This window comes from Megachile rotundata, chromosome 8 (assembly GCF_050947335.1).
Source record: "Megachile rotundata isolate GNS110a chromosome 8, iyMegRotu1, whole genome shotgun sequence".
Classification (NCBI taxonomy): domain Eukaryota; kingdom Metazoa; phylum Arthropoda; class Insecta; order Hymenoptera; family Megachilidae; genus Megachile; species Megachile rotundata.
Window position 1 is genome coordinate 9,359,922 of NC_134990.1, and position 25,324 is coordinate 9,385,245.

A 25,324-nucleotide genomic window follows, 5' to 3' on the forward strand; every position below is an offset into this window, starting at 1 on the left:
CGTGAATTTTCAATTTAAGCGTGATAATTTACGTACGGATGTCCCACGAGTTGGCGCGTGAGCTATGACGCACTCGCAGTTCAAATATCGTAAATTTTTCCCGTATTTTTGGTACGCGTGAATTTTCAATTTAGGTGTAATAATTTACGTACGGATGTTCCACGAGTTGGCGCGTGAGCTATGACGCACTCGCGACGCACTCGCAGTTCAAATATCGTAAATTTTTCTCATATTTTTGGTACGCGTGAATTTTCAACTTAGGCGTGATAATTTACGTACGGATGTCAACACACGTGTTGACGCGTGAGGACCCAAAGTAAAAGAAGCTCTATCCCCACCGTGAACACTTCCAGCGTTACATACAGGCGCATAAGAATAATAATGACAATAACAACTGCTGAACGCGATTCGCGCTATCTCGCTCACTTGAGAGACGTTCGCCGACTGTCATTGTTTTTCGCCTAATTGGTGTGCGTGACCGCGAGAGTCAATTGTTACGAAATACGTGTGAGGCGTCCATTTTTCTATTCCGACCAATTGGAGCCATGGCTCTTCTAAACACCTGGGTCTGCCTCTTCACGCGCCAACTCGTGGGTCGACGTCCGTACGTATATGCTAAATGATACGAAATTTTCACTGTGTCATTTCCTTCACGTGCCCTACTCTCTCAAAAACGTCCTGTATAAATTGCTGGCATAGCGTGTAGTCAGTGATTAACGTTCGCTAATTAAAACGCTTCGCTCAAGGGGCAATTATTTTCGTCAAATTAAAACGCGTACAAAGCTTCCATCGCTGTTTTTTCTTCGTTGTTTTGTTTCGAAAAATTAATTAAACAGCTGACGAATATTATCGTTCTCCTGTTCGTTAATTCCGAGCGCGATCGACGCTGGAGCGAGAAATGTTATACGAAATGTGAATTTATAGGCTGTACACGGTTGTCTGACCACAAACGACTCATTCTACTGAACTCTGTTAGCTCTCGCTTCAAGAACCAACGTTCGTTACAGTCCTTTTAATCATATTTTAACTTTATTAACTCTTTCACAATATGTTATACGTATAATTATTTTATTTATTTTAAATTATAATATTTTGTGTATTGATTGTTGAATAATTTTTTGTTAGAACAACATCAGTATTTTTATCTTTTAGTCTTTTAAATTATTATCGATAGCAATATATTATCAGTTTATGTATTGGTGTGACACTTTATGATTTTATGTAAACGAACTTCTTCTACAAATCGAAAATTTAGTTTCAAATTCAAATTCAGTTTAAATTCAATTTAAATTTTTTGAAAATGAAGCAACATATGAACAAAATGCATTCTACATTTTTGCCTTATTTTTTTTTTTATGTAAAATCATCCTGTTTTATACAACTTTAATAACACCCGATATAAAAATAACATAACGATTGTTGTTTCAACAGATATCAATTGTGGGGCCACAATAGATAATTAATAAAATACAGGAATACGTCTGGAACGCCATGAATGATGCTCGCAAAGCAATAAACATAACCGGTGCAACAATTGCAATCAATTAATAGCCTTGCCAATCGATTAAACATTAATTGTGTCATATTAATGCTTACGTGTAGATTACATAGTGAAACGTTTGTTCGAAATATATTGATAGCTATCAGTAAAGTGTTTACCTTCCTATGCAAATTATTATTGATCGTTACATCCATCAAGTGCAATTAACATCAGTGGACGTATCTACAATATTCAGAAGACTCAATATTCACAACTCTGCTGCGAAATAAAATTTTTCAAATGTTTTTTTTATTGAAAGTGAAAATTTTTTAAATTTGAAGTAAAAGACTTTGAAAAAATTAATTTAACGATTAATTAAAAATAGACAGTTTTAAAGAGAGGTTACAGAACCTACATATTGAAGGTTGAAGAGCTTCTTTCCAAAATTATATATTTGAGATTAAAGTATCGAAAGAAAAGTTGATTTTTTCTTTTTTTACCAGTTTGTAAAGCGAGGTGATTGAAATTCAAACGAACCAGAGTCGTTTCGCGTAAACTCTAACTGAGTAAATAAAACGACATAAAATAAAATCAACCGTGAAATTAAATAAAATTTCTCTGCGGTGCGAACAATATCTGAAACACCTATATTTGTAACTGGGGAAATTTTTCCGATAATTTCATTGCACCACTGAAAATCAAAACACTATCGAAATCCAAATTTTTTTGGAGGATTTAAAAACATTCGGGAATGAAACATTCAAGGATTACTGTGTTTTAAGTATGGTGAAATAGGATGTTAGCAAAACATTTGGAGAAAACGAGTTGAAATGAGGAAGAAGTGAGATAAATTGTAATCAGAGAAAATGGAAAATTGCATAAATTGGTTTAATTTTGAGGACGAGATTAAATTTACAAATTTAGGGAGCTAGTTATTTCATTGTTTGAATGTTTGGAGATATAGGCGATTTTAAGAAATTTAGAAATTCGGAATTATAGAAATAGGAAGCTTTTTTGAATGACAAATTTATTAAGTGACTAATTTACTAGTTTTCTAATTGATGAATAAGTAATTTACTAACTTACAAATTCAGTAATTTAATAATTTACAAATTTATAGTTTTGAAAATTAGGAAAATTCGAAGTATTGGAATTTTGAAATTTAAAAATGTATAAGTATCGAATTTTCAATTTTTCAATTCTTCAATTTCTCAATTTTTCAATTTTTCAATTCTTCAATATTCCAATTTTCAATTTTTCAATTCTTCTATTTTTTAATTTTTCAATTCTTCAATTTTTCAATTTTTTAATTTTCCAATTTTTCAATTCTTCCATTTTTCAATTTTTCAATTCATCAATTCTTCTAATCCTCAATTCTTCAATTCATCGAGTTTCAATTATTCAATTCTTCAATTCTTTAATTCTATAATCCTTCAAATCTTCAATTCTTCGATTCCTCGTTCCCTCGATTCTTTAATTTTCCAATTTTTCAATTTATTAATTTATCAGCTTCAAATTTTATAATGTTACGAGCCAGAAGGGTACAGCCACGTTACTGGGGGCTATATACGAGTTATGTTATATTCAATTACGTGTAAGCAGCACTACAATATGTGACAATGTTGTTCTCTTAGCAAGTATATTAGAATAAAATTTTTCATTATTAAATTTTTACCAAAGACATACTTTAACTTTGATAATTACTTTCTTCGAAAATTCACAAAATATATAATTTCCAAATGTTCCAATATCGTGTATCAGTGCAAAGAGGTGCCCCACGGTGCCTAAACTTGGCGTTACCTTTTATTTACATGTAACGTACTTTTGTGGGATTTAATACTCTTAGAAAACGTGGTGAAGGCAAAAAAGTGCGAATGAAAACATATGAAAAGGATGATTGAATTGAAACGGTGAGCGAGTGAGCCAGTAGAGTGAGCCTATAGTGGCGCTATGTAAACGATGACATTCGCGAAACTATAGTGGACCGTCGTACAGCGAGCCATCCGCGAAAGCCACTATAGTGCCTAAGAGGTTAATATTGCAAGACATTGAATTTCGCAAGGTTTGTGCATCGGAAAGTATCGAAACTTTGCAAATATTTAAGTTTGCGTCGATTCTTGCATTTCGAAATATTGATCCATACAAATATTTTCATTCGCTAAATTTTATAATGGCGAAGTATTCAATTTTGCAAGGTTTGTGCATCAGAAAATATGGAAACCTTGCAAATATTTAAGTTCGCATCGACTTTTGAATTTTAAACTACTGATCCCTGCAAATATATTTGTAAAATTTAATAGTAACAAAGTACTGAATTTTTGCAAGGATTGAGAACTAAAATATAGTAAGGAATTGAATTTGCAATTTACAAGATTAAAATAGTGCAGAGTAAACTTTGTAAAGTTTAGTAATTGTGAAGGATTAAAACAATGCTAATATTCGCATTGCTATCGATTTTTGCATTTCAAGATATTTATCTTTGCAAATATTTAAATTCCTTCAATTTTAACTTCGCAAAATATCGAATTTTGCTTGAGCTTCAAGATTTGTCCATCAGAATCTTTGCAAATATTTCGCATCAATGTTGGCACTTCAAAATATCAACTCACCTAAATATTTTCATTCGCAAAATTTTATAACAGCAAAATACTAAATTTTTCAAAATTTATCACAAAATACTGATACTATCCGAAAGTCTAGTATCGTACCTAATTTGTGTTACTAATTGCCTCGATTAATAAAACAAAAGCACGTGTTTCCGTTTCTCGAACGTTGTTCCAAGGATCCCCCAAGCGCAATAAGCGCGTGAAAAATGCGCAAAACCCTCGAGAGATCCGTTGAACCTTTTCTCCATCGTATTTCGTCGTCGCCATTCTTTTCTCTCGTCACGCGTGTGCGGTGAATTCCCCGTGAAAGTATCTCGAAATGATATTATCGTGAAGAGAAGCAGTGGAGATTTTATCGGTCCACTTACTTCCGACAAAGACGTCTCTGTCGTTGTTTTCTCGGGTTCGCTCGGTGTCGGGTCACGTCGAAGGAAAATGTTTTCGAAGCAGTCTCGTTTCGTGTCCGTGTAACGACACCGTTAAACGCAACCCACATGTAAAACTCGCGTGCAACTTGTCGCGAGAGTTCGCGGCGTACCGCGGACACGTTCTTACAGAGTTTTATCGCTTTATGTACGAATCGTAAACGGTTATGGAGGACGAGGACGCTGGACGAGAAATTTGTACGTTTCTTTGCGGGCTCGAACATCGATCGGACGCAAGATATTGCACGATTCGAAAATGGGACACGTGCTCGCGATGCTGGGGAATGTGGGGCGGTGGGCTTTATGGGGTTGAAGGTTTCGGATACAACTATAATAAGGGATTTCGTGATTCTGACATTTTGACGATTGGAAAATTATTTTTATTTTTGGTATGTGTAGAATTGAAATTTGGAAGTTTATGCATTTGCAAATTTGGAAATTGGTAAATTTGTAATTTTCTTAAATTTCTTGAATTTCTTGAATTCCTAAATTTCCAGAATTTCTAAAATTTTTTAAATTTCTCAAACTTCTCAAATTTCGAAAAATTCTTAAACTTCCTTAAATTTTAAATTTCCCAATTCCTCATACTTCCAAAGTCGCAAATCTCAAAATCCACAAACCCCAAACTCAAATTTTACGACTTCCATCTTACCAAAATACGAATCAAACAAAAAATGTAATATTCCCTCCGCAACTCGTATCGAAAAATATAAAATTGATATTGAAACAAATAAATATATCCGCAGTCGACAGAATTTATTCAAGAAAAATAGAAACGATTTTTCTTCCTATGAAATACATAAATGTTCGATCTACCTTCTTTCGTTTACTTTCAATACACAGACACTTCGACACGTTTTCTCATAGAAACTCGCACGTGTTCGAAGATCTTTAGATTTTCTTTTATTTGTAGATCACAGTTTCTCTTTCGCGTTATTGATTCAATACAAACAGCTAATGCTCTTGAAATACGAAATTCGATGTTAGTGTGTGAATGCGTGACAACTTTGTTGAATATGCATGGAAGCTGTGGGAAATAAGTGTTTGAACACTATGAATCGTATAAATCTTTGGAGTGTCTTTCTTTGGAGTGAAAAGGAGGACGGTGAGAATAAATCTGTGGATTTATGAGCTCTTAAGTATGCAAGTTTACAAGAGTATAAAATGGTTAGTTTAGAAGTTTATGAGATTATAAACTGACGAGTTTATAGATTCACTGTATATTTATTTGTTTCCTAACCTATTTTACATTTTCTGAGGATATATTACAATTTTTGTGTGATTCATGTTTTGTTAAGATAGAAATCTTGCGGAGAATTTAGAATGTAAGACGTTTAAGAAATTGTTGAAATTCTTGAAATATTAGAAGTTGTATCTTTTCGAAAGTTGAGTTTCTAAAGTTGAAGTTGAACAAATTTTGGAAATTTGATGTATTCAATAATTGTTCCAAACTTGACTAAAAAAGTCGAGCAACGTTAAAATCCCGTGAAACGCAGTGTTATTCTATCGAATAGAGGCGAGGTAAGTAGAGTAAGTAAACGAATGTTGAGACCGTTGCAGTGGCGGTAAATAGAGTTCACCGACATCGCATCCGAAAATGAAAGTAGTGCATCGATTTCAGCAGCCCGTAGCTCGAATCTCTGTCCATAATCACCGAGGCAGTTTATCGTCTGGCGTAACTAGAATGCAATCATTTATCGAGTAACGAGCTGAAACGGCGCTTTCTAATTACAAATGCCGGGCTTACGCGTCTGCGATGCAGTTTGATCACCGTTGGAGACTCGATGAAACGATTCTGCCACCGATATCGAGCTCTTATCGTGTTATCAACGTTAATGTTTATCGTTAGACATTCTCGCTTGCTGTGGTACTCGATTATACCCTTGTGAAACGATTTCTATCGTTTGCTTTATCGTGTTACACCTGCGTTATTACGTTTTTTAATTCAGGAAATCGGAAGAAACATGTAAATTCAGGATCTGGATGTGAAAGACACTAATTTGTGAGATGAAGATGTAAAAAACACTAATTCAAGATCTTAACACAAAAGCAAGATCTTGAAACAAAGTAAATTCAATAGTTGACAGAGGAAGATCTCAAATTCACTAACATACATAACTTTAGTAAACGAAATTTAAAAAACCTAGAATGCATATTACAGTAAGAGATTAGACCTCACAAGTTTTTAGATACTTCAACAAATTTTCCTTCCTTTGTAATTTCAAATCAATCTTCACCCACAACAGCAACGAGACCCGAGTCATTACATTTTAGCGAGTATTTTTTTATTGTCAATCACATCTGGAACCCTTAACCTTAGCAGTAGAGTCTTTCGTTCGCACCTATTCGTATCGAGGTATTGCTGCTTTTATTACTTGCTTAGGTCACTGCGGATAAACCCAGACACACTTCACACATCCCTCGCATTTCCATCTTCACCCAAATTTTACCTAAACCGATAGAAAATTAGAAACTGTTTTCCCTCGGCAATGTCAAAAAAATTCTACGGCCACTCCGAGCTTTCGTGAAACGTAAAAATTCTTCGGAGACACTCTCGAACAAACAGTGATCAAGTACATTGCAATATAAACTAGTCGTTCGAAGTGAAATTCATAGAGTCCACTTATATTCACTCGTATCCTAATGATTCGTCGTTTAATCGTCACTTAATATTGCTGACGCTGTGACGCACATACACTTAGTTCTTAACCATTTGCCTTACGATTTATCAGGTGCTTTGGAACTAACTGATCACAGCTACAATATTAAAACAGGGAAGAAAAGTTGAAGTGTTATGTCAATTTTGTATTCGGCAATCCTTGACCATGCAAATTATAATTGAACTTACACTCCACATTGAAGCGTATTCAAAATTCGTGTAAGATTTGTCAGGTTTGAAGCGTGTAGATGTGGGTTGAGTGCGTCACATGTAGCTTGAGTGCGTCATGTGTAGCTTGAGTGCGTCATATGTAGCTTGAGTGCGTGGTGTGTAGCTTGAGTGCGTCGTGTGTAGCTTGAGTGCGTCATATGTAGCTTGAGTGCGTCGTGTGTAGCTTGAGTGCGTCATATGTAATTTGAGTGCATCATGTGTAGCTTGAGTGCGTCTTATGTGGCTTGAGTGCGTCATATGTAGCTTGAGTGCATCATGTGTAGCTTGAGTGCGTCGTATGTGGCTTGAGTGCGTCATATGTAGTTTGAGTGAGTCGTGTGTAGCTTGAGTGCGTCATATGTAGTTTGAGTGCGTCGTATGTAGCTTGAGTGCGTCATCTATAGCTTGAGTGCGTCATATATAGTTCGAGTGCGTCATGTGTAGCTTGAGTGCATCATATGTAGCTATTCAAATCTAGTTGTCATTGTTTAAAATTTCCTATTTTACTTCATTTCTTATTGATATTTATCCCATTTCATTTGTCAAAGTCAACTTGTCGTGAATGAATTTCATACTTGACAAAATCGAAAACTAAAAAATTCATGCATTCCCTAATTCGCAGAATCTAAAACTTGTAAATCCACAAATTTAAATCTGACATTTAAAGAGCTATAAATTCTCTAATTTATAGAATCAGATATTTAGAAACTCATGCATTAGTTAGTTCACAGAGGCAGAAACCGAAAAAGCTATAAATCCACTAATTCCCGGAATCAAAATCCTGAAATCCTATAAATCTGCTAATTCCCAGAATTAAAACCCTAATCTCCCGTAAATTAACTAGCTTCCAGAATCAAAATCTTAAAACCCCATAAATTCACTAATTCACAAAATTAGGAACGTAAAAACCCATATATCCACTCAATGTTACTCATTACGTTTTATTTTCATAAGATTTGCAGACGTGACTCTTTTTATTACTCAAATCTTATTATTACATTTTTCATCAAATTTTGCATCACTTGCTTTATTTAGGAAGCAATTAATTTATCTCTATACTGTTAAGTAAGGTAGGAACACCACTTTCGAAATAACCCACATATTTCCAAATATTCATGTTCACATATTTGACCAAAATTTGAAAGAATTCAAGCGATATTTTTCGATTAATTATAATTGTCCCACGAGTGTTCATGAATCAACCGCATCGAGCAATTTCTATGGCAGGTAATCAACCGGCTCGAAGCCCGTCTCGAAGTAATTCTCGATCGATTTAATTATACAGAAGCTATAAAAACCAGCAGCGATCTTGTTTGAGTCGGAAAGGAAGAAATTGCAGCGGACTGCGTAAAAATCACCGAGTCGATCCCCAGGTGGTATCGAAAGGAAGCGCAGCTATTTGCTTTCAAATCTGCCGAATTAATCACTGTGGAATATCTGTCTTGTCGTGCTCGATTTTGCGCTCGATCTACATTTTCGAGATGTACGGTCTATCCGATTCGTTCTGCGAGAGTTGACTGAACTTTCGGATCTTTGAGAGGTACTTTAAGTAACTATATTTTTATCAGTTTTATCGGTAGTTACGTTATTACATTTTCCATTTCTGTATTTTTATATTTTCATATTTGTACATTTTCGAATTTTCAAATTTTTCTGTTCCTATATTTTTTCCTTTCCTCATGAATTAATCAGTACTCACAGAACAAACAAATTCAATATTCACAAATACTCAATATTCAACATCTAAGTATTCAATATTCAAAAAACATTTGATTACAGCAGCAAATATAATATTAAAATGTTCCCACGAAATTAAAGTAAATTAAAAATCTATACAACAATTTTTTCGATCGTACACTTATGATTAGATGAATGATTTAGTATGATTCAATAAAATAAACAGTTTGTTGTTTTTTGTTTTTCAATAGCTTACTTCATCTTCGCACAGATTCTTCAGATTTCCAAGTGTCCACAATATTCTTCCTGTAAGTAAATGCAGCACTTTTCCTGGTAAATTACACGCACTTTCTCTTTCTATTATTAAACGGAACTGAAGCTGATACGTAATTAATTGTTCCACCTGGAGTAGATTATGCTTGTATTCACACTACAATTTCACTGTACACGCTCGTCCGTATTATTGATTATTGAGTCAAAACGTTTTGGACGCTATTAACACGTGTTCGCGATATGTATAGTGATGAGAAATTTGAGAAATTTAAGAGATAAAATTTTTGTAAATTTGGGAATTTGGGGAATTTATGGATTTGGAGAATTTGGGGATTTGAGGAATTTGAGAATTTAGAAATTTGGATAATTTGATAATTTGAGCATTCGGAAAATTTGTGAATTTAAGGATTTGGAGAATTTAGGGATTTGGAGAATTTGGGGATTTGGAGAATTTGGGGATTTGGAGAATTTGGGGATTTTGAGAATTTGGAGATTTTGAGAATTTGGGGATTTGGGGAATTTATGGATTTGGAGAATTTGGCGATTTGAGGATTTGGAAAATTTGAAGAATTTAGAGATTTTGACGATTTAGGGATTTGGAGAATTTGGGGATTTGAAGAATTTGAGAATTTGGAGATTTGGAGAATTTAGGGATTTCAAGAATTTGAGAATATGGAGTTCTAGAGTATTTAGAGACTTGAAGAATGTAGGGATTTTAAGAAACTGAGAATTTGAGAATTTGGGGATTTGGAGAATTCGACAATTTGAGGATTTAGAGAATTTCAGAATTTGGGGATTTGAAGAATTTGAGAATTTGGAAAATTTGACAATTTGAGGATTTGAAAAATTTGAGAATTTAGGGATTTGAAGAATTTGAGAATTTAGGGATTTGAAGAATTTGAGAATTTGGGGATTTGGTGAATTTGAGAATTGGGAGATTTGGAAAATTTGAGATTTTGGAAATTCAGAGAATTGGACAATTTGGGGATTTAAGAATTTGGTGTTAAGAAAATTGAAAAGTTAAGAATTGGTAAATTTCAAAATTTGAGAAATTCAGAAATTTGAAATTTAAGAATTTAAAAACTTTGAAACTTGAGAATTTGATTACTTAGAGAGTTGGTGATTTAGGGATTTTCGAATGTAAGAATTGAGAAAGTTGAGAAGTTAGGCATTTTTTTATTTGATAATTTAGAAATTTTGGAACCTGAAGATTTGAGGATTTGAGGAACTCAGAAACGTAAAATTTGAGAATTTAAAAATTTTGAAACTTGAAAATTTGAAGATTTAGAAGAAAGTTGGAAATTTAAAGATTCTCAAATTTGAGAATTAGGAGATTTGGAGAATTAGGGATTTTTTTACTTGGAAATTTAGAAATTCTATAAATTGTAGAATTTTGGAATTTGAGGATTTGGAAAATCGAAGATTTAGGAATTTAGAAATTTTGATATTTGGAAATGTAGAAATTTACAAATTTTGAAGCTTGAAAATTTTAAATTGTGGAGATTTTGAGATTCGGGGATTTTGAACTTTCAGAATTTTGTAATTTTAAGACATAGAAATTTGAGAATTTGAGAACTTGAAAATTTCAGAATCTAAAAGCTTGAAAACTTAAAAATTTTTAAATTCAATAATTTACAAACTTAAAATCATCTTGGAATTTGTGGATTTAAATGTTTGCAAATTTGGAGATTTGGAAATTACGAAAGGAAATTCGGAAATTTGAAAATATCTAAATTTGTGAACTTTAAAATTCTAAAACTTCTAAATAATTTCATAAATATCCTATATACTTAAAAAATCACAAATTTCTAAATTTCATAATTCTCAAATCTACTTCTCAAAACTTAAAAATTCGAAAACTCAATAATTTGCAAACTTGAATTCATCTATAAATTTATAGATTAAAAAATTTTAATTTTGCAAACTTGAAAATTTGAAAATATCTAAATTTACATATTAAAAAATTCTAAAATTCCTAAATATTCCAAATAATTTCATAAATACTCTAAATATTAAAAAATTCTGAAATACCTCAATTCCATAATTCGCAAATCTACTTCCTAAAACCTGTCAACCACCGAAATTCCACTTCTCCAATTCTCAAACTTTCAAATTTCCAAAACCACCCCCAAATAATCCTAAACAGACCAAGCCTATGTTAAAGGCGAGGAGATCCGTGGACGAATAGAGTCATAATTAATTATATACAAAGCACAAAAACTATTTATTTAAGAACGATACAAAATACAATCAGAATTACGTGAGAAGAATATTAGAGAACAAAACTGAAATGAAACATGCGAACACAAGAAGGAACGAACAATGATGATTAACATCGCTAGATGGAGACAAATGTTAATGCTAATTCGTGTATCGCTCTTATATCGCTTTTATCTCCAATAACCTAAACCAACATATCATCGTACTCACTCACCACAATAAATAATCCAAAACCCAGACAAGCATCTTCCATCTGTTTACGACAACCCGAAGCATAACACAGCAATATCCATGAAACGATCGAAAAGGAAAACGACACCTCTTAAAGAAGAAGCATTCGATCCTTCCCGAGGACTTTCAGTCCTCCAGCAAGGAAGAAATCTTACACCGAACATCTACAAAGATCGCCAGCCAGCTATTTATCCAGACATCGAAGAAACCTGTCTGGCACGTACGTTTTATTTACGAGCCGATTGAATCGTTGCCAATCAATCCATCGACTTCGCGTGCTTCCGAACGACATCAGGCTTCTCGACGTTATATCGATCGATATCGACTTGTACTGGGTGTTCGATGAAAAAAAGACCGTTCAATATTTGCACAAAACACACCGAGTAAAAAAGGCAAACTCGGGTCGAAAGGTCAACCGTTTGTCGGGTACAAACATTTTCGTATGGCTGCATCATGATTGATCTTACTACTTGCTCTTCAATATTTGCGCAAACTCTCGTGTCTTTTCCTTTCCGTTTGCGTTTCTTTTTTGGGGGAGAAATTAATGTTTTTAACAATTTTCTGCTTCTGTGGAAAATATTCTGTTTGAAGAAAATATTTCATTTGTATTCGGTTATGTAATTTGTAGTTTGAATGATTTCTGGAAGAATTTATGGTTGAACCACTTTATTCGAGTATTCAAGATTATAGTTTATTATAGTTTTTTTGTTCTGACTTTTTGGACATTACTTTGATTCTTTCGTTTTTGAATTTCGCGCCAAATGGTTTCACATTATACTTCATGTAATGAAGAATCATTTATGGAAGAAACATTTTGTTTTTCAAGTATTCAAGATGGAGTATAAAGGTAAATTACAGATCAAATGATTTGACATTATATTTCCATTCGAAGATTATTACTGTTTGTTGTTTCTAACATTTTTGAACATCACATTGATTCTTTTGTTTTTGAATTTCGCGCCAAATGATTCGACATTATACTTTCAATTAATGTTTAGTTATTGTTACCATTGTCTAGTACCAAAGAAGCTCGATCTCTTCATGTTTCAATCGTTTAAAACATATATATATGACTACGTGTTATTCCGTACCATTATGATACTTTCGTTTTTGAATTTCGCGCCAAATAATTCATATGATTTTTTAGTAAAAGTTTGCTGATAATATTTCTTTAATAAAAGAATAATTTCATGTATTTACTTATTGAATCTATAAAAATGCTTCTTTGTACTGACGTTTTCAGACATCATATCGATTCTTTCGTTTTTGAATTTCGCGCCAAATGATTTCACATTATACTTCATGTAATGAAGAATTATTTATGGAAGAACCATTTTGTTTTTCAAGTATTCAAGATGGAGTATAAAGGTAAATTAAATGTAAAGGTTTTGCTATGTTTATTAATTTCTTTGTTTATATAATTTATCGAATTACAAAATTAACAAGTACCCAATTTCTCAAATTTATGTGTCCTTAAATTTTCAAAATCCTGCGTTTTTAAATCCTTAAATCTCTAAATTTTTATGTTCTTAAATCTTCAAATTCATGAATATTAAAATTCCTACATTCCTAAATCTCCAAATTTGTAAATCTCAAAAATTCCTACATTCTTTAATCTCTAAATCCTTACACTTCAAAAATACCTACATTCTTAAATCTCCAAATCCTTAAATCTAAAAAATTTCTACATTCGCAAACTCCCAAATCCTCAAATTTTCAAATTTCTACGTTCTCAAACTCCCAAATCCTCAAATTTCTAAATTTCTACGTTCTCAAACTCCCAAATCCTCAAATTTCTAAATTTTTACGTTCTTAAATATTCAAACTTGTACGTTTCTAAATCTCCAAATCCACAAATTCCAATATTCCCACGTTCTTAAATCTCAAAATCCTCAAAACTCTACAATCCTACGTTCTCAAACTCCCAAATCTTCAAATCCCTCCATTCTTCAACTCCCAAATAAAATTTCTAACCTTCCAAACTCCCAAATTCATAAATTTCTAATTTCCCAAATTTCTAAACTCTCAAATCTCAAACCTCCCAAGTTTCTAAATTTTTTAACTCCCCACATTTCCCAGCTCCTAAACTTCCAAATCCACTAATTCTCTAATTTCTGCATAATAGTATTTACTATCGAAGATATCTAACAATAAGTCAATTTAAACAAGTCTTTTAAACACCCAATAAAATTGTACCACATTCAATGTACCATAAGATGTGTAAACTTGCACCAATAATACTACTTCCACCAAAAAGTGAAATTTTCTATCCATTCAAAAATTACCCTTCCATGCACCAAAACTCTCCTTCCAAATTTTATTTTATCAAATTTATTTTGTTAAATCTACAAGTACACGAAAAATCGATCCCCACATTACAAATAACACTCTTCACATAAATTTTAAATAGCGTTTTCGATCACCCTGTCCGTAGCGTATGTACTCGACGTCGTCGCAAGGTAAAATGTTGAAGAATACCGCGGCAAAAAGCTCGAAAGCTCCGTAAAAAGAGTAACGATCGGCTCGCGGCTATTCGACGTCCGATAGAGACGTATTCTTTTATGGAAAATGCGAACGGATCAGTGAAAGGGGAGCTACGTTCCCTTGGAATTTCCATGGGAATTTCTGAGGAGACGCGGTTTACCCCTCGACATGGGGAAAAACGAAAGGTCGCGGGAAGCAACTAGTTGCAAAAACGAGAAGTAAGATTCTTGAGGTCTTCGTGGAAAGTTCGGTGAAATATTCACTGGTGACCTTGTCTTTCAGGATTCCACGGTGTTTCGCGGAATCTGGGCTTTGGAGTATAGATATTTGCCTGAGATTCGTTGTTTTTGTACATTTTTAGTGGAAAATGTGTTTAGGAGGCATGTTATGGTCAGAAATGTTAAGAACTTTTAAGAACTGCTAAGAAATATTAAGAATATTTATATCAAAGGTGTTTGCTATTAAGTCATAGGTTTTAGTAAAAAAATCAATAAGGCATCATTAAGAAATTAATAAGAATGTAAGTGCATGAAAATAGGTACTTAATGCTGCACATTGTAGTTGTAGCTTTTATTTATCATTCAGTAAGTAATCTTTAATAAAAGAATCAAAGACATATGAATGTATAAAGGCAGACATTTATATCTATACTGTTTTGTAGCATTTATTTATCGAGCACCCATTAATTTTAGTAAACGAAAAGAATCAAGGAAGTACAGTACACAAGTGTATAGAATTAGGTACTTAATGTTGTACATTTGTTTGTAACTTTTATTTATCACTTATTAAGTAATCTCCAATGAAGGAATCATAGAAGAACATATAAGTTCATACAGACAGACATTTATGTATCATATTGTTTTGTAGCAGTCATTTATCGAGCAGCCATTGACTTCGATAAAAGAATCAGTTAAGTGCTGTTTATAAATGACTGAAAATAGGTATTTATGTTGCATACTGTATTTGTAGCTTTCATTTATCATTTATTAAGCAATTTTTAATAAAAGAATCAGAGTATGATATATAAATGCACACAGACATTTATATAACATACTGTTTTGTAGCAGTCATTTATCGAGCAGCTATTAACTTCAATAAAAGAGTCAATGAAGTACAATAAATAAATGCATAAAAACAGGTACTGGTATTCCATATTTTATTGTATCTTTTATCGTTTATCAAGGAGCAATTAATAGTAGTAAAAGAAATGAGGTATGTAAGTATATAAAAATTATTTTGTAGCTTTCATTTATCAAGCTCCATAAAAGACTCAACCTTGTTAGCTTTTATTTACTATTTATTAAACAATCATCAATTTTGAATGAAAGAATCAACAAAGTCTAATATGAGTGCATAGAGACAGATAGTTGCATATTTTACTGGTATGTAGCGTTCATTTATCAGGCAGTCATTAGTTTCACAAAAAGAATCAGCAAAAAATAATATATAATCAGAACAAGTATCTGTATTACACTTTATCTATTCTTCATTTATATCTATTTTACTATACCTTTGACAAAATTAATGACTGCTAGATAAATGAAAGCCATAATATGATCACAAAATGCTAAATAAATATGATTCTTCATACTTTGGTATGAATTATGGTGTTCTGTGCATGTTATTACATACTGGCTGTACTTGAATAAAATATCTTACAATTACATTGCTATAATTACATTTTGAACATTTACATTCTGAAACTAAATTAAATTATTAACTCAGAACATCCATGAAATATTCACTGTTATACAGAAACCAAAGTTTTATTATTCTTTCAAGAACACAAAGATATCGTACCTTCGAGTCTTAAAAATCCGAATTACTAAAATTACGACTTACATATTCATTACATTCAGGAAACCTTAAAAAGAAAATGTGCTTCTGACAATTTGAAAGAATTAAAACTCCACCGCACGGAGCATAATAAACAAGTTCAGAGAGTATCAAAGGAAACAGAGAAATCTTCTTGGAAATCCTTATCGTCCTTCCAGGAAAAATCATCGCGCTTTGCAGCACCATGCTTTAATATTAAGAATATACGAGCTTCAAAGCGAGAGATGACGTTCCTTCTCAACTGAATGATCAGAAGAAAAGTGTCCAGAAAGCGCAGCGTGGAACCTCGACCAACCGGAAATAAAGAAAGAGAGAGAGAGAAGAGGGAGATATATATAAAGAGAGTCACATTCAATTTTCAAAATTACATTCCTCCACTTATCTTCAGACGACAGAGGGAACCTTTTGCTAACAGGATTGCGATGTTCGCGCCCGTTTCGCCAAGGTTCTCGCGAGCGAGCACGCGAGAGCAGCGTAAACTTGTTACCGGAAGCGACGAGCGTCGCTGACGACGCGAAAATTGTTTGCCGTGGTTCATCGTGACCAACCATGAGACAGCCAGCTGCGATTTACCCAGACCGGATATTAGGAAACCCGGGATCGCTGTCGAAAGGGAAAGCGGCTTGATTTGTTCACGTGTTGAACCTCTGTGGACCGAATCGATTCTTTCGTTTTTCAATTTCGCATTGTCTTCTCGTTCAAAGTTTATTTATATCAATAAACATAACAATTCTATTTATTCGTGTATTGAATATAGAGAAAACGGTTTTGTGACTAAACTTTACTGGACATCGAATTGTACTCTCCTTTTGAATTTCGCGCCACATTATTTTCTCATTCAAAATTTATTTATGATAAAACAATTTTTAGTGCGAGAACAATTTGATTAATTTACGTATTGAATATAGAAAAAACGTTTTTGTGTGACTGAACTTTGCTAAACACCGAATTGTACTTTAATTTTTGAACTTCGCGCCAAATTATTTAATACGGTATTTTGATTGTTTGCTTGCACTTAATCGGTTCTTAACAGGAGAATAATTAGATTTATTTACATATATAAAATATAGAGAAGTGTTTGTATGATTGAACTTCTCAGAACGTCACATTAATACTTTCATATTTGAATTTCGCGCCCAATTAGTGACGTTATTTTTCGATAGATAGTTCGCTTATTAATCGGATATTAATGAGAGAACAATTCAATTTATTAATTTTGAACGTGTAGAAAACGTATTAGTATCATTGTACTTCTTTAAGCATCACATTCACACTTTTTGAATTTCGCGCCAAATTATTCGACATTATTTCGTGACTGACAATTTACTTATACTCAGTAGTGTTTTAGTGGGAGAACGTTTTATTTACGTATTGAACGTACCAAAAATATGTCAGTTTACTCGAATTTCTCTCGACACTAAATTGCTTTGTTTTTTGAATTTCGCGCCAAATGATTTGACAGTATTTCTTTATCAAAAGTTCGCTTACATTTAATCCTTGTCTAACAGAAGAACAATTTGAATTATTTATGTAGAGAAGATACAAGAAATACATTTCTTTAAACTTCTCTGAACACTATATTAATATTTCGATTTTTGAATTTCGCGCTAAATTGTTTCATATAAAAATTCATATTAAACTCTGCTTATACTTAAACCTTGTCTAACTAATGAACGATTTGATTTGTGTACGTATTGAATGTATAAAAATTTGTCTTTGTTCTGACGTTTTTGGACATCACATTGATTCTTTCGTTTTTGAATTTCGCGCCAAATGATTTGACATTACACGACCATTTAAAGTTTAGTTATTATTATAATATTCTAATACGAAAGAAACTTGATTTCTTCATGTTTCAATCGTTTCAAATATATCTTTATAGTTAAATGTTATTGTGTACCGTATTAATTTTTCGATTCTTGAATTTCGCGCCAAATTATATGACACTACCTCACGTCTAAAAAGTGACGTGATTTATTCGTGTGTTGAAGGAATAAAAGTATGGTTGGACGTTCTTGATCAACGTATTAATACTTTGTACGTTCATGTATAAATTATAAAGTAATTTATGATAAATTGGATGAAGTCAAATGTTTAATAAACTTCACTTGTGTATAAATTATTGAAGCAGTAAATAATTATCGATTATTAAAGTTTGTACATTGTGTTAAAAAATATAACAAATTTTTAGTTGTATAACATAAAAATTTTCATTCTGTTTTTTAATAGTAATTTTCATATTATCTATCCAAAACATTATTGGTATTCAAAACATTATAAAATAAGATAAACAATGAACAATGAATGTTCGAAAAGGTATATTTTGCACTAAAATATAAAATATAAATAACTCTAAATAAAATACACAATATAAATAACATTAAATAAAATATAAAATATAAACAACACTAAATAAAATATAAACAACATCAAATAAAATATAAATGACGCTATCTTCTGATCAAAAACGCCAGTGACTTAAAGAAAGCGAAATAAAGTGAAAATTCCTAAATATATCTCTGTCACAGAAGCCAAACATACATTTAAATTCCCATATACGACTGAAACATTATATTATGTGTCCCCACGGTGTTAGAGTTGTTAGAAATATCCAGGCGTGTATGATGCTAAAGGAGTTTTCGAAACTCCTTCAAACTTTTAACTCCCTAACCGATACTTTCCTATCGAACTACACGTGTCCTAAATCGCGTAAAATATTTTTCGCAAAAACTACTTTCGACAAAAATTTCAGCTCCCCAGCTGCATCGCTAAAACATTGAATATCCCTAAAACTATCACCGAACTTCACTTCCGAACTACCCGATCCTGTATTATTCCATTAAGAATCTGACTAACCGAACTATAATTGCTATCTGGACATCGATACATTATTCATGAAACGTGGGTACATTGTTTATTTAATAGCGAAATAGACACATTATTTGTAAAATAGGTAAATTAAAATTATGGGTATTTTTATGTAATAATTTTATTTAGTACTGTTTTGAAATACTGAAATGACTTTAGAAGACATATTGTTTATAAAATACTGACTAGTATTACTGGAAGATATTGTAAAATTTATAAAATACTATACCACAGTTATGAAATAAATTACAGTCTCAAATATAAATTTTAACAATTTTAAATTTAAAACAAACACAATCTGTTCCAATTCATTTATTTAATTTTTTATAAAATATAACTTCTTTGTAAAATAATTTAAATTAAATATAATTGCAAATTTAAATTAAATAACCAATAATTTCTCTGGCAAGTCATTTATAAAACCTGAGTTCATTTATAAAATCCTAGATTTGATCATAAATCACATGGTTAAATCTAAATCTCCATTTCAGACATTAAAAAAGATTTGTTTATAAAATACATTGTACATTCAAATTTGAGAACCATAAGCATGATCTCTGCTTGAGACAGGTTATTTATAAAATGTAGATTTGTTATTTACAAGATAAATTGCAGATTTAAATGTGAGGATCATAAATCACATGGTTAAATCTACCTGTCTACTTCAGACAGGTACATTATTCATAAAATGTAAATTATTTACAAAATGAATTGCAGATTCGAGACTCATAAACACGGTTAATACTTCAGATTATTCAGGAAATAGATAGAAAGTTTTCAAAATGATAGACTACAGATTTGGACCCTGTTCACTTCCCATCGTTCAAATAATGAATTACAAGTTCGAGCAGCAGAGGTTCCCTTATTTTGTTAAGTAAGGCAAGTAGCTTTCAGACAAGTAGCAAAGGTCCCTGTTATTTCAGTTCCCATATCGTTCACAAAATAATGAATGACAAGTTTAAACTGAAGGAGTTAAATCTGTTCCCTTATTTTGTTAAACAAGGCGAGTAGCCTTCAGACAAGTAGCAAAGGTCCCTGTTATTTCAGTTCCCACATCATTCGCAAAATAATGAATGACAAGTTTAAACTGGAGGAGTTAAATCTGTTCCCTTATTTTGTTAAACAAGGCGAGTAGCCTTCAGACAAGTAGCAAAGATCCCTGTTATTTCAATACCCACATCATTCGCAAAATAATGAATGACAAGTTTAAACTGTCGAAGCACGAGTTAAATCTCTTCCCTTATTTTGTTAAGTAAGGCAAGTAGCTTTCAGACAAGTAGCAAAGAACCCTGTTATTTCAATACCCACATCATTCGCAAAATAATGAATGACAAGTTTAAACTGAAGGAGTTAAATCTGTTCCCTTATTTTGTTAAACAAGGCGAGTAGCCTTCAGACAAGTAGCAAAGGTCCCTGTTACTTCAGTTCCCACATCATTCGCAAAATAATGAATGACAAGTTTAAACTGGAGGAGTTAAATCTGTTCCCCCATTTCTTTAAGATCAGACAAGTGTTCTGAGAAGAAAATATCGGAGAATTTGTAGTTTATAGAAAAGTTTCCGAAGCAAGAACAAGCGTCCATGTGCAATTCTCAGATACCAGAAGCGTTCTATCGACTATCTCCGTGGATGTGGAGTTCCAGGTCAACGGAATCTCGATTCTTAGCAGTGTGTTCGTTTTACGGTCTCGCCAAGTAGTCGCGTAAAACGCGCTACAGCTTTTCCTTTCTAACGTCGGATCAAAAGCAGATCCGTCAGAGGTATCCAAACACTTCATTCGCTACCTGTCCACTTAACACGATCCGTACCCGAACGCACAAATCTAAACAGCCAATTAAAAACGTCAACACCGAAAGGACACCCTTGGATCCACGCGTGGCTCACTGGATGAAAGCTGCGAGAATTTACATTATTCCGGGTGTCGGGCAGCACCGAGTCCTGGTACACTTCTGGTCCGTAAATCACCAAGACTGATCACCAAGTCACGAGTATTCTCACAGACGACGAACGTCCGGAAAGAACGGAGCCGTTGCGCACTCGGCGACCGCCGCGGCAAGACTGGGGTCTGCTACCCGGCCGGGGTAGCTGCCATGGCAACCCGACCACCCCCGAAAACCCTTCGTATATAATCGGTCGTCCCACTCTTTCTAGAAGAGTCCGCATTCGCCCGCTCTCTTTTCAGTCGTCTCTTTCCGTCCGGCGCACGATGCGCTCCGCACCCCTTCGAGCCTACGTCCCTCCACCTTTCTGCCCTTCCAACCCCTTCGGAGCGGAGTGGAGCGGAGCTGCCCTCGCGCAAGCTCCGATCGCTGCCGGAGGAAAAGTCGCAGAAGCTCGTGGCCTCCAGGAGAATCTCTGCCTCCAGGATGATGCTCTGTGTGTCTTTGTGCGAGCTACCTCGGCCAACCAGGGGCTTATGCTATCTTGTTCACGGACCAACACGCCGTGGTTACGCGCGAAACGGTTCTTCTTTGTTTCCGTAATCGGTCGCGGTTATTCTCTTATATTTCTGGGGATAACTTCCTGTTCTCTGGGTGGGTTTGGTTATTTTCTGCTTTGAGAAGTTGGAGATTTCATGTTGAAGGTTTCTGGGATTTTTGGATTTCTTGTTGGTTGGATTTTTGGGTGGTTCAATTTTAATTCTTGTGTGAATATTTTATTGGACGGTTTCGACTACTTTCTGCTTTGAGAAGTTGGAGATTTTATGTTGGAGATTTCTGGAAATTTTGGACTGGGTGATTCAATTTTAATTCTTCTGTGTGGATGTTTTCTTGGATGGTTTTTCGTTGCTTTCTGCTTTGAGAAGGTGAAAATGGTTTCTGGGATTTTTGGACTTCTTGTTAGTTGCATTTCTGAGTGGTTCAATTTTAATTCTTCTGTGTGGATATTTCTCGAATCGCAAAATTTCTAATTTAAATCCTCAAAACTCCAAATTCCCAATTCCTCAAATCCTCGAATTTATCAAATCCAATTTTCAAATACCCAATTTCTCAAATCCCCCAATCGCTAAATTCCCAATTTCTTAAATCCTCAAATTTTCAAATACCCAATTTCTCAAATCCCCCAATCACTAAATTCCCAATTTCTCAAATCCTCAAATTTTCAAATCCCAAATTTCGCAAATCCTCAAATCTCCTAATTCCCAATTTCTCAAATCCTCAAATTTTCAAATACCCAATTTCTCAAATCCTCCAATCTCCAAATTCCCAATTTCTCAAATCCTCAAATCTTCCAATTTCCAATCTCTCAAACCCTCAAATCTTCCAATTTCCAATTTCTCAAATCCCCAAATTTCCAAATTCCCAATTTCTCAAATCCCGCAATCGCTAAATTCCCAATTTCTCAAATTCTCAAATTTTCAAATACCCAATTTCTCAAATCCTCCAATCTCCAAATTCCCAATTTCACAAGTCCTCAAATCTTCCAATTTCCAATTTCTCAAACCCTCAAATCTTCCAATTTCCAATTTCTCAAATCCTCCAATCTCCAAATTCCCAATTTCTCAAATCCTCAAATCTCCAAATTCCCAATTTCTCAAATCCTTAAAACTCCAAACTCGAATACAATTTACAACACAACCGTGCACAATATAACCTTGTACACACAGCGAATGTACGGCCATACAATAAGTGGCGATATAACACATATCTCTATAACACACTACATAACATAATAAAGTAAAAAAATAGAATATTACAAAACATCACTAATAATAAAATTCTTTAAAAGTGTGTATTTTTAACCTACATATTTATAAATTCAAATCAAGTAAAAAACTTAATCGTATCTCTAGTCCCTCGGATAAGTTGTGACAAAAGGGGCAGAGTCTACGATTTACGAGACATAGAATAGTTTATGACAGACTCTTTTGTCGCAATCTGACGAGGGGAAGCACTGAAGCCCAGAGATTTCCACTGGACATAACTGATTTAAATACTTGAGTGGCGTATTGTTTTGTTGGTTGTGTAGAAGCAGGTGCAACGATTACACGATAAGACGATAAAAAACGATATGTCTGCTTCATACGTTGCTGTTAGCATACGTTTCTAGTATAGTACTAGTTTTGAAATACTGAAAGGACCATTATAATAAAATAAAGAAAATTAATTGAATACAAATAAATAATTTTATTAGGACTTCCACCACTTTCACAATTTAACAATTGTAAAAATCATTTGTGAAAATCAACAACAAAAAGGACCATTATGATAAAATAAAGAAAACCAGTTAAATACAAATAAATAATTTTATTAGGACTTCGACCACTTCCATAATTTAACAATTGTAAAAATAATTTAACTTCAATAATGAAAAATTAAATATCACTTAAAATTTCTTTAAAGTTAATCCAATTTCTTTTGTAAATAACAACAAGAAATAAAATAGAGGTAGTTTCTTTATTTTTTTTTTAAACGAACTGTGCATGTATTAAGTATTTATTGATGCTGTCGCTTGATCAAATTTCTTATATAAAATTAGTTTGTATTAAACATGGAGCGAAACTGTTTGAAAAATATTTAGTTATTATTCGTAGATCTTGAAGTTCTGCTTTTTACCGTTGACTTAATATAATATCTGTGTAAATTGAATTTCATAAAAAGTTCTCTCATTGTCGGCAGATACGCAGCTGAACTTTTCTTTGAAATTCTTTCGACGGACTTTTGCATAATTTCTTTATTAAAATGAAATTTCCTTCGATGTTCATAGAAATGAGACGGAATGAAAAGTTCTATAGATAAATATTCGCGACGAAATTGAGCAAAATGCAATTTTCAGTCATTGTACGAGGAAATGATCGAGTTTTTTTGCGATTGTATTTATACACTTGTCTGCGTATCTTTCGCGGAAATGAATGCGAAAAGTCTCGAGCAATGATCCGGTGGACTAGTTTCCCAGTGTTAAAGAAAATGTAAATACACGCGGATGTGGGGGAAAACTCTTTCTGGAAGTAAGAAGCGAAAGTTTCTATTAGCTCTTCCCACGTTATCGAGGCTTGAGAAGAATCTACAGGAGAGAAAAGGAATTGAAATCCGCGCACGCTTTGTGCCTTGAATATTGCAAAAAGCAACGGTAAAAAATTAAAAAGATAATAGCGACAAGCAAGAAATTATGAAATTAAAATTTGTATTTTTGAAGTGATAAATCATTGTTATTTAGTTAAATGATTTATTAGTTTTATTTGCAAATTTATTAGTACAAAATAAATTGAAAAAAATATACTCTTCATTTAACAAGTACAATTTATATATTTATGTGTTTACACCATTTAAGTCGCCTTATTTAACATTAAAATTGAAAAATAATACTATGTATTAATACATAAACATAGTAAACATGTAAACTTAAATATAAAGCAGTAGTAGCTGCACACGTAAGCGCAGGCGCAGTTGCAACGTCTGCGCACTGGCGCAGGCGCAGTGGTAATGGCAGTCGCTCGCAGTTGCGCGCGCAGACGCAGTAGTAATGGCGGTCGCTTGCAGATGCGCGCGCAGGCGCAGTAGTTATCGCAGACGCAAGCGCAAAACAAATATAATACAAACAAAAGTAAAACTATAAAAATGAATATAAATGCAAATATAAGTACATTTAAATACAAATATAAATACACACAAGTAACTATCAATATTAATATGCGAATAGACATAAACACACAAATGCAAATATGATATAAATTTGTATTTATATTCACACACACAATATTTCAAAACTGAAAATTTTTCATAAAACTTCTGTTACAAAGTACGTTTCGTGTGCAAAATATTGCAAAAAACTTTCCGTATAGTTTCCGTAATATTTTTATCACTCTCTAAAAGATATACCAATATCTATCGAACGTTGCAAAAAGAAAGTTGAGCGTTAGGGCAGCGTCGAAGTTCGATTAAATGTTTCAAACCTTTCGAAGTTTTCGTTGGAGCGAAACTTTTGCCTTCCTGATGGTGAACTTGTAACAACTGTTGTTAATAAAGAACTGGCTATTTGCTTGTGGAAAAGTTTTCATGTTACTCGCGCTCACTTTTGCTGTATTAATTAGCAGCAATGAGGGGAGCTGAACGGTGACGTTTCAACGATCGAATATTTTGGTGAAATTATTTCGGAGCTCATTCAATCGCGTTCCGTTTTATCGTTAATAACTTGAGCCAAGCAATTTGTATTTTACAAAAATAAACTCAACCATTTTTCGACTAATTACTACAAAATTCACGTTGACGTTTTAACTGTTTAAAAATATACTTTGATCAATTTTTTCACCTAGTTGACAGGACACAATTTTTTTTTTTATGCAATTGTGATAAAATGATTACACATGGAAAGAGAGAGATTGCAGGAAAATTATGTGAAGTTTACTTTGAAATTTT

General features: G+C 33.1%; 1 protein-coding gene across 7 annotated transcripts in view; it reads right to left on the reverse strand.

The window, feature by feature from the left end:
- Window positions 1-25,324, reverse strand: part of LOC100877990 (dipeptidase 1) — a 414,301-nt gene that overhangs the window by 241,508 nt on the left and 147,469 nt on the right. Inside the window, exon 1 of one of the 7 annotated variants that reach the window (XM_076534711.1) lies at window positions 20,877-21,277. The exons of 5 other annotated variants lie outside the window; for them this stretch is intronic. The gene's annotated coding sequence lies outside the window, so the exon portion shown is untranslated. Of the gene's footprint in view, window positions 1-20,852; window positions 21,278-25,324 lie in introns of those variants that run through there. One more of the 7 variants, XM_076534712.1, reaches the window with a different exon arrangement.